We start from the raw sequence: 9,294 nt of genomic DNA, 5'->3' as shown, positions 1-9,294 counted from the left end.
CAGGAATAGCACATATTAGCACACATATTAGCAAGCTCCCCCTTCAGTGATTCTGATGCATAGCTAAGGTTGAGATCTACTACCCCAAGAAGCTTTGTGAGTGGCCAGCCTGCAGAGTTAATGTGGAGCTTTTGAGAAAATGCAAATACCCTGGCTCCACCGCTGGAGAGTTTATGCAGTGGTGTGCTGGCTAATGTTTAACAACCATCTCTCTAAAAGAAAAACAAAATCTGATTTGTGGCGTTTGCCAATTTCCATGGTGTAAATATTCCCACCGGGATTTATTTCCAGCTGCATTATGTGAGAGCACTGACCTCAGAGTTGGGAAGACATGTGCACAATCGGTTCTTGCAAGCCAGTGCAAGCTGGCACCTGCACACTGGATGGGTGAATGTGAGAGGGTGTGAGTAGGAAGTTGGCGGGTAACATAGGAAGGCGGAGGCTATTAAATGCAGCTAGTACATGGCAGAGCTCGATTTAAACCCAGCTCTTTCTCACTCCAAAGTCCATGCCTTTAACCCTGCCATTTTCTATGCCTTTGTGCACACTATAGCCAGTTTCAGGAATATTCTTTCCTTCCAGCTCTGTCTGTGAAAATTCCACCCATCCTTCAAGGCCCAGTTCAGCTGCAGCCACCTCCTTGAAGCCTTCCCTGTATCATTTCCCCACTCCCGGCAGATGTGTCCTCCCCCGTTGCTGTGGGATGGGTTATGGAGAGACATCTTTGTTGGAGGCATGCTCTTTAAGCAGACCCACCCTGATTAAACAGAGCAGCACGGTGCAGGAAAGCAATGGGGCATAGTGACAAGAGCATGGGGTTTTGGAGCTAGACATAGATGAATTCAAACCCCAGCTCCAATATTAGTCACCCCTCTAAGCCTCAGTTTACATAGATGTAAAATGGGAATAAGAGTGACCCTGCAGGATCATTATAAATATTAGTAAGAATTTATGGGAAACGCTTACAAATTGTGGCTATTAGTATTCATGTATTTGCCCTATACCAACAAATGCTACTCCTGACTTTGCATCATCAATTATTTGATACCAGAGGCGCAGACTACAGTGTAGCTTTCCCTTTATCAACTCTGAATACCACTCTCCAACACACACAACAAAAAGAATAGTATTTGAGATTGGCTTTGGTGACTCTCGGCCTCGCCCTGAGCTTTGGTCAGGGCTGCCAATCCATGCAAAAGCCATGTCCTTTGTTGCCCTGCACCTGTAAATGGCTGGCTTGCCTGATACCCATCTCTCCCCTCCTGCCTCATCTTCTTTATGGCTTTCAGTGCTATGAGTGAGTCAGGAGGGATAAAGTTGGGGTTGCGATGGAGCCCGTGTACTACAGTATCAGTGTATCAAAACTCACTCTCCGTGCACTGCTTGAGTGGCAGCCAGGCTCAGTGGGCTGATGAAGTGATGAAGTGGTTGTCGAAGGAACAGCCGATACCAATCCATCAAGTCAGCCTTTGGCCTACAGACAGGAGAGAGCCAAATGTGTCTGGAGTTCACAAGCTTAGGCCTGGATCCTACAGGATGATTGCCGCCAGGCTGGCGTGCTGGAGAATATCCAACTCTACACGACTCTGTGGTGTCTAAAGACTTTCTGGAATGTTCTTTTTTAAACTAAAGGCATTATTGAAGGCTGATTTCAAAGTGTAATAATTGTGAGTGGGGCCACTCTCTGATATGGACACCTGTGCAGAAATCAGTTTATCAGTTTAGTCAGTCATTCAGTAACGCTGAGTAGGATTCAGGCAAGTGAGGTTTACAGTTGTGGCCAGGATGGGCTGATTCACTATCAAAACTGGTCAGGGGTTAACAGAGCACTTGAATAGTAGGGTGTGAGAGGAGGGGGAATGTTGGAGTAGTTTTGAAAGTAAACTTAGCCGTTCAGAAATGGGAGTTTTGTGGTTTAGGAACAAATTCGCCAGGCTTTGCCATCTTGCTCAGGCTGATTCTGGGTCCCAGACTTAGAGCGGCTCCCTGGATTGCCAAGCAGAAAATGACTTCACTCACTGTTATCCTGCACTGAGAAACAGAAGATAGTGCAGTGACGATACCTGGACATACTTGTATGTACTTGCTGACAGCCCGGGGACTCCGGTTGCAGAGCTATATTTCGACAGCCGTTTTCACTGCTCACTCTCCCTACCTGTGGATGCAGGGATCCTGGGGAATCTCAGTCTGTCAGAAATAAGGATTTGAATAACAATGAGGGGAGCCAGTGCCGATTGCATTTCTTGGAAGAGTCCTAGTTGAGGAGAGGGGTAGCCAGTGAGGACAAGGGCCCAGGATCAGCATTGGCTTTGGTCTGACTTCCTCCCGGCCATACCCAGACGTTCAGAGGCACCGTTTTTATTTTAATTGTAGCACAGTGAATCCTGTGAGGGATGTGGGGTTTTTTTCCATATAGTTATAATTTTGTCTCAAGATCTGGTTAGCTGGGAATTATCTCAGAAGAAAATTTCAAATCGATTTACTAAAACCAAGCAACCACTCACACACTCAGTCTTTCCTCACTGACTTCCTAATAAAGACAAAACACCAGACACCCAAACCCTCTATGAGATGAGTGATGCTTGACATTTATGCCAAAGAAGGTGTCCCCTCTAGGGGAAAAAGTACCTCCACAAGGATTCAGCATCATTAATCCTCATTCAGCCCACTAATTATCTTGTCCACTCCTATCCAGTCTCTCGAGGGATGATGTTTTGTTTCTTTTGTCCCTCCTGTTGCAAATGCTAGGCTGTTTATTTCCACTCCATAAATATTTACTGAGTGTCTATTATGTATCAGGCACCATGCCAGGCACTGAGGCTGAAAATATAAATAATTACAATAGTTACCACTTGCTGAGTACTGAATATGCACCAGATACTTTAGATGGGTTTTCTCTTAAATCCTCCCAGTTACTCTAGTAGAGATGTACCATTATTGTTCCCATTTTACGGATGAGCAAACTGATACACAGAGCGGTTAAGCAACTTGTTCATGGTCACAAGTGGTAGAAGTAAAACTTTAAACCTAGTTTTCTCTGGTTCAACAGTGAAAGCTTTTATTCTATCATGTATATTACTGTGATAAGGTCTTTACCTTATCTCATGTGATACTCATAAAAACCCTGTAAGGTAAGTATTATTATTCCCAGTTTACAGATGAGGGGACTGAGACTGAGAGGGATTATTTAACTTGCCTGAGTTCATATGAGGAATAAGTGGTGGGGACAAGATTTAAGCCTTGGTAGTCAGCCTCCAGAGCACATGTACTTAACTGCTATGTTCTACTGCCTCCTTGAAAGCAGTCTTTGATTATTACAGGAAGACCAAGAGGTCAGGAAGACATATCAGTGGCAATAAGACAGGGCAAACTAGAACTAGAAGCCCAGGAGATAACTTGGAATTGGCAGGTATTTTAATTCAGGTGGACCAATGGAATACCAGCAAGATTACAAGGAGCAAGAAACCAGGTAACTTAGGTTCAGGTACAGGAGATGAAGCCTAGAAATGTCAGCTAAGGAGGTAGTAGCACAAATGTATTCAGCAAAGGGGTCATATCTGTTTTTTTCACAGAAGTCTGGAGATTTGCACGCTAGTCTGAGCCCTACTCTCACCTCCCTGGGTGATAGTGGGCGAGTTAGTTCTTTGGCATAAATGTCCCTACTCTGTCTATCTTACAGGGATAGTGTGAGGATAAAAGAAAATAATAGACTGTTCAAATGTTTTCGTTTCTATTAAATTCATTTTTGGAGTAATTAGGTCCATTTTTCTATGTCTTTGCATCATGTAGGCACCACCTGAATTTGACTCTTGGTGATTAACTGATTCCAAATGAACCTTCCAATTGCTTTTATTTTATTTTATTTTATTTTTGGCTGCGTCAGGTCTTAGTTGCAGCACGCGGGATCTTCACTGTGGTGCGTGGGCTTCTCTCTAGCTGTGGCATGCAGGTTTTCTCCTCTCTAGTTGTGGCGTGCAGGCTCCAGGGTGCATGGGCTCTGTAGTTGTGGTGCGTGGGCTCTGTAGTTTGCCGCATGCAGGCTCTAGCTGAGGCACACAAGCTCAGTAGTTGTGGCATGTGGGCTTAGTTGCCCCATGGCACGTAGGATCTTAGTTCCCTGAACAGGGGTCGAACCCACGTCCCCTGCATTGTAAGGTGGATTCTTTACCACTGGACCACCAGGCAAGTCCCCCCAATTGCTTTTAGACATATCTAAAAATGAGAGTCAACTGTTATCCCATAGGTGTTTCCCTGGGATCTCACACTGAGAGATCTGGGCATGGGGCCAAGCTGATTTCCAGTCACTTTTACCATCGACTTTTTAGTTTTTCAACTTGCTCATTTGATTAAGGCAGAGGACACTGGAGTGGGCTTCCCTGAATTTGACAGAAAATCCCCCACCCTTTGTTTCTTGAACCATTAGCTGGGATTTTCCTGCGTCCTCCTCCAGTTTACAAATTTTAGGAGACTAGGAAATTTCCCTGTGTCTTAATCCCCTACCCTCTTCCCCACCTTCCTTACTCCTTGAGGGGAACTAAGCTAAGGCCTAAAATCCTTTCCCTATTTTGAACCTGATTCTCAGGAAAGGGGGTTGTGGTATTGAAACCGTGCATCTCAGATTGGTACTTAAACCCACAGCCCGGGACTAGAACCGAGCCAAATCCCAGACTGGGACTTGAACCCACGGTCTTTCAACTGAGATCGCACACCTGGTCTCCGGACTTAATGAGGCTCAGGTTCTTGATATCTCATTGCAGAAAGAATTCAGTGAGAGACAAAGTGATAGGTAAGAAGTGGATTTATTTAGAGAGAAACACTCCACAGACAGAGAGTGGGCCATCTCAGAAGGCCAGTGCAGCCCAAGGGTATGGGGTTGTCAGTTTTTATAGGGGTGCGTAATTTCATAGGCTAATGAGTGGGAGGAGCATTCCAGCTATTTTGGAGAAGGGGTGGGGATTTCCAGGAATTGGACCACCGCCCCCTTGTTGACCTTTATGGTCAGCCTTGGAACTGTCATGGCGCCTGTGGGTGTGTCATTTAGCTTGTTAATGTGTTACAGTGAGCACATACTGAGGCTCAAGGACTAGTGGAAGTGACTCGTCTGCCATTTTGGACCTATTTGGTTCTAATCAGTTCATGTCATGTCCTCGGGCTATGTCATTCTTTTAAAGGTTGTGCCCTGACCCCTTCCCTCCCGTTTCAGTATTACAGCCATTGTTACCACTATTCATAGGGCAGCAGGAAGCATGGTCAGCCAGTCATATGGTCCTCAGCTTCTTTGGGACCAAGAAGTAGTAACAGTAGTAGTACTGAATCACCCATTTTGACTCAGAAGAACATTAATGCATCTTGGTGGGCACAGAGGGGAGAAACAGGCTTTACCCCTTCTTCTCACTGGTCATCTCAGTCACTCACCAACCATGTACCTGCCAACAGAGTGTGAACTCACAGGAAGGTCACAGTGGGCACAGGGGAACATGTGGCAGAAAGGAAGCTCAAGGAACAGCCAACAGCATCCATCTCCTTCAAATCGGTTAGTTGATTTATCCTGTGGTTATAACTGAGTTGAACCTGTCTTTGGGGCTGTGTTTTTTTCACGCTGGGGAGAGCTCAGAAGAAGCTAAAACACATGGTTGTGGCCCAGAGTCAACTGATTTTGGAGCTGAGTTCTATTATAGCCCTTGAGGCAAAGAGATCTCAGTCTGGGCATGACTGAGCTCTTAGACACCTCACAGGGAGTCAGTTGTTTGTTACTGAAGGAGTAGCAGCAAAAAGAATGTCGTTGGACTTTCTAAATCTTTCTGTTGTCACTGTAGAACTTTGATTTTATTTATTGGAAGATTTTTCTCAAAAGTCATGATGAACCATTGATTTTGACTTTGGAGTCAGGTAAAACCCTTACTGGCTGTGTGACCTTGGGCAATTCACCTAATCTTTCTGAACTGTAGTATCGTTTTTGCCCTGTCCACAGGGCTAGTGATGCTCTCCTCACAGATAGGCAATGAGGATTAAGTGAGATACCCTAGGTAAAGCAGCCAGCATAGCACCCTGTCACATAGTAGACATGTAACAAGTACCAATTCCATGGCCCTCGTTGTTTTGGCACTATTTGGCAAGGAGACATGGGTACTGATTTGCCTTAAAAAAAATTTCTGCCACAAATAGTAAGTGGTTGGTTTGTTAACCAATAAATTCTTTATCTTACAGAACTTAAGGGCCAGAGTGTCACCTTATATATAGCTTACCCCTTTGTTCCTTCTGTTGGGTCATCAGCCGTGTACAAGTAGGACATAGCCATGAAAAAGAGAAACCAGTAAGTCTGAAACCCTAACCTGGGTTGATGTAAGAGTTGATTTGCCTGGGGCCCTCCACTGCAGTGATACCATCATTCACACCATATATTCTAGGGACTGGGAACCCCTGGGTCTTTGATCTAAATATAGGAGTGCTGTCTCCATGGTTACAGTCAGCTCTAGAGCTAGTGGTCAACTTGCCAAAGTTTGTGATTTCCACAGGCTGCAGTTGGGACAAAGGCTGCAAGCCATGAGTCATCCTTGAATCCCACCCACCCACCTGTACTCACTCCTCCTTTTCCTCTCCCACTGCCAGAGCAAATGAGTGGCTGGAGAGAAGCCAGATTGATGACCTCCTTTCTGTACTCCAGAAAAATCTGATTTTGAATCGCTACTTCAGGCAAGTGGGGTCAACGTCACTGCCTCCCGTAAATGTAAACATGGATGGCTTGATTTATCTCTCTCAAACAGTTTCATTAAGATCACTTTATGCTTCATGGAGCAAAAAGGTGGGGGGTAGTACTCAGTAGAGCTCTGTGATTCTGGCCTGGTGGTTGATTATATTCACCCTGGCCTTGAGTCTGGCTAGTATTTACCAAGTGGGAGGGTAGGCTTGGCTTCTTAGATGTGTTCGGTGCTTCTGCTTTTGGAGTTTATGATTCAGACGTGCCTTTTTCAGGATTCAGGTAACTCTCCTTCCCTTTTTCTACTCCAAGTTGTTTCTGGCAGCAAAACTGAGAAATATTATCCAGGTCTGCTTATAGAATTATTTGCCACAGATGGTATCAAACTTGAATAAATATGTGTTCAGTTTGGGCTTCTTTAAAACCTACCACTTATCCCCGCAGCCAACTTGTATTAGTGGACTCAGTCAAGGACAAATGACAAATAGCTACCCTAGGCCAGAATATGGTCTTCTTAGCAGCAAGTGACATGACCACAGTCCAAATGTGAGTCAAACCTGAGCCTGCAGCCTACTTGATAAAGGAAAGTGGACTTCAGTATCTAGGTCTGAAGTTCTAGGATACCTCTGCTAAGTCTCCAGAATGACTTAATGCTTCACAACAGCTATGTTCCTTTGCTTCTGGCCCAAAGCGATGCCTGTAATTGGCGTCACTGCCGGGACTGTTGTTTGCCTTAGAGGCAGATTGTCTGCCTGACTGTGTCTTTTGTGAAGGCAGGGTTTGGCCACACAGCCTGTCATAGAATTGAGTCTCAGAGCTCTGAAACATTTCTCCTCTAATTATTGGGCAATATCGTTCTAGTTATTGTGACTTAAGTAAAAGTATAAATATTAGTTGCATCCAATAAAAACGCCAAGCCAATTCAGAACTCTGTAAGGTCTAGCCAAGGTCTCACTGAAAAGTTGGGCCTGGCATCCTTCCCGGAAGGTCAACAGACTGGCTTTATTGATGCATCATGGAAGGAGTCATTCCCGAGGCAAGGATTCTCACTTGCTCCCACCCTGTCCTTGGCTGTTTAAATCTGAGAAATATTATCAGGAGCATATTGGGAAATCTCAGCTCCCAAGAGTCTACTCGTGAGTAAGGCTGAGGAAATGATCCATTTTAAGGCTGTAAATGTTTGTGGAAATAGCTCCTTACAAGTACTCATACAGAGTCACGCATCCCAGGCTGTACCAAATGTTTTTGGCACTGGAGGAAGCTATTGCTTTGGAGGCGGGGTGGAAAGAGATGAAGAGAGGAGGGAAAGTGTGAAACAGTTTAGACTGCAAAGTTGGCTCAAGTGCCATGGAAGGGAAGAGAATGGTTTGAATGAACCTAGTAGCTCACCTATCAGGTTATTTTTGCCTAATTTTGATGAATTGGTTCAGGGAACACGGTGTCACAACAGCATTCTCTCATCTATGGTTTGCCACTTCCTATCTGTGTGATCTAAGTAGGTGATGTAACCCCTTTGAGCCTATTTCCTCATTTACATATGGGGAAAATAGTATCTACCTTATAAGTTCATTGTAAGGATCAAATGTCCTTCCTTTCCCCTCTCTATGGTATAGTGGCTACTCCTCATTCTCCCGGGTACTCGCTTATATATATTATCCTTTCAGAGTAACCAAAAGATAGGGAAATTCACACTGTCCAGACTCAAACCAGGGTCAACACCAGAAATCAGTAGACACCAGAGACAAATTTTGCATCAGGAGTCCAGACCACAAGGCGGATAAAGAAGCAAAGCAGAATAATGCCCCACCTCAGCCAAAGATATCTACGTCCTAATCCCTGGAATCCGTAAATATGTTACTTTACATGGCTAAAGGGGTTTTCCACATGTGATTAAATTAAGGATCTTGAGATGGAGAGATTATCCTGGATTACCTGGGTTGGGCCAATGTAATTACACGTGTTCTTATAAGCAAGAGCCAGAGGATCAAAGGTAGAAGAAGGCAATATGATGACAGAAGCAGAGGTTGGAGGGATGCCACTGCTGGCTTTGAAATGGAAGGGGGTGATGATCCGAGACAAGTGCGCATCCCCTAGAAGGTGGAAAAATCAAGGAAAGAGATTCTCCCTTAGAGCCTCCAGAAAGGAACCAAAGAGCCCCAGAATTAAGTGGTCTCTATTAAATAATCCTAGATTTCAGAACAGTCTCCTCTTCTTTTGATCAGGACTAACATTCTGTAGTGCGAGGTCAGCTGCCAAGATGGTTTTATGTCAGGGGCATCTAAAAGGGCTGCCTTGCTCATAAGAATTCACATTAGAATCATGGAGGGAAGACTTGTGTGATTTATTGAGGAAGTAGGACAATTAGATAGCAGCCTATGGGAGTAGAATGGTTTGCCACACAACAACTCCACTCGTACAATTCACAGGGGCTAGACCTTTGCCTTGGAAGTTCCCTGAGGATCAAGGTAGTGACCTCCATCTTGATCTCCTTTGAAGTGGCCTCCAAAGGGCAAGTTCACAAATGAATAATTGGAGCTAGTAGCAGAACAGATGGCTACAGTTTACTAACTGGCAAATTCTCTAGGGATTAGGTCCTA

This window comes from Neophocaena asiaeorientalis, unplaced genomic scaffold, assembly GCF_003031525.2.
Source record: "Neophocaena asiaeorientalis asiaeorientalis breed wild unplaced genomic scaffold, Neophocaena_asiaeorientalis_V1.1 scaffold604, whole genome shotgun sequence".
In the NCBI taxonomy this organism is placed as follows: domain Eukaryota; kingdom Metazoa; phylum Chordata; class Mammalia; order Artiodactyla; family Phocoenidae; genus Neophocaena; species Neophocaena asiaeorientalis.
Note: the sequence above shows the minus strand (reverse complement) of the source record.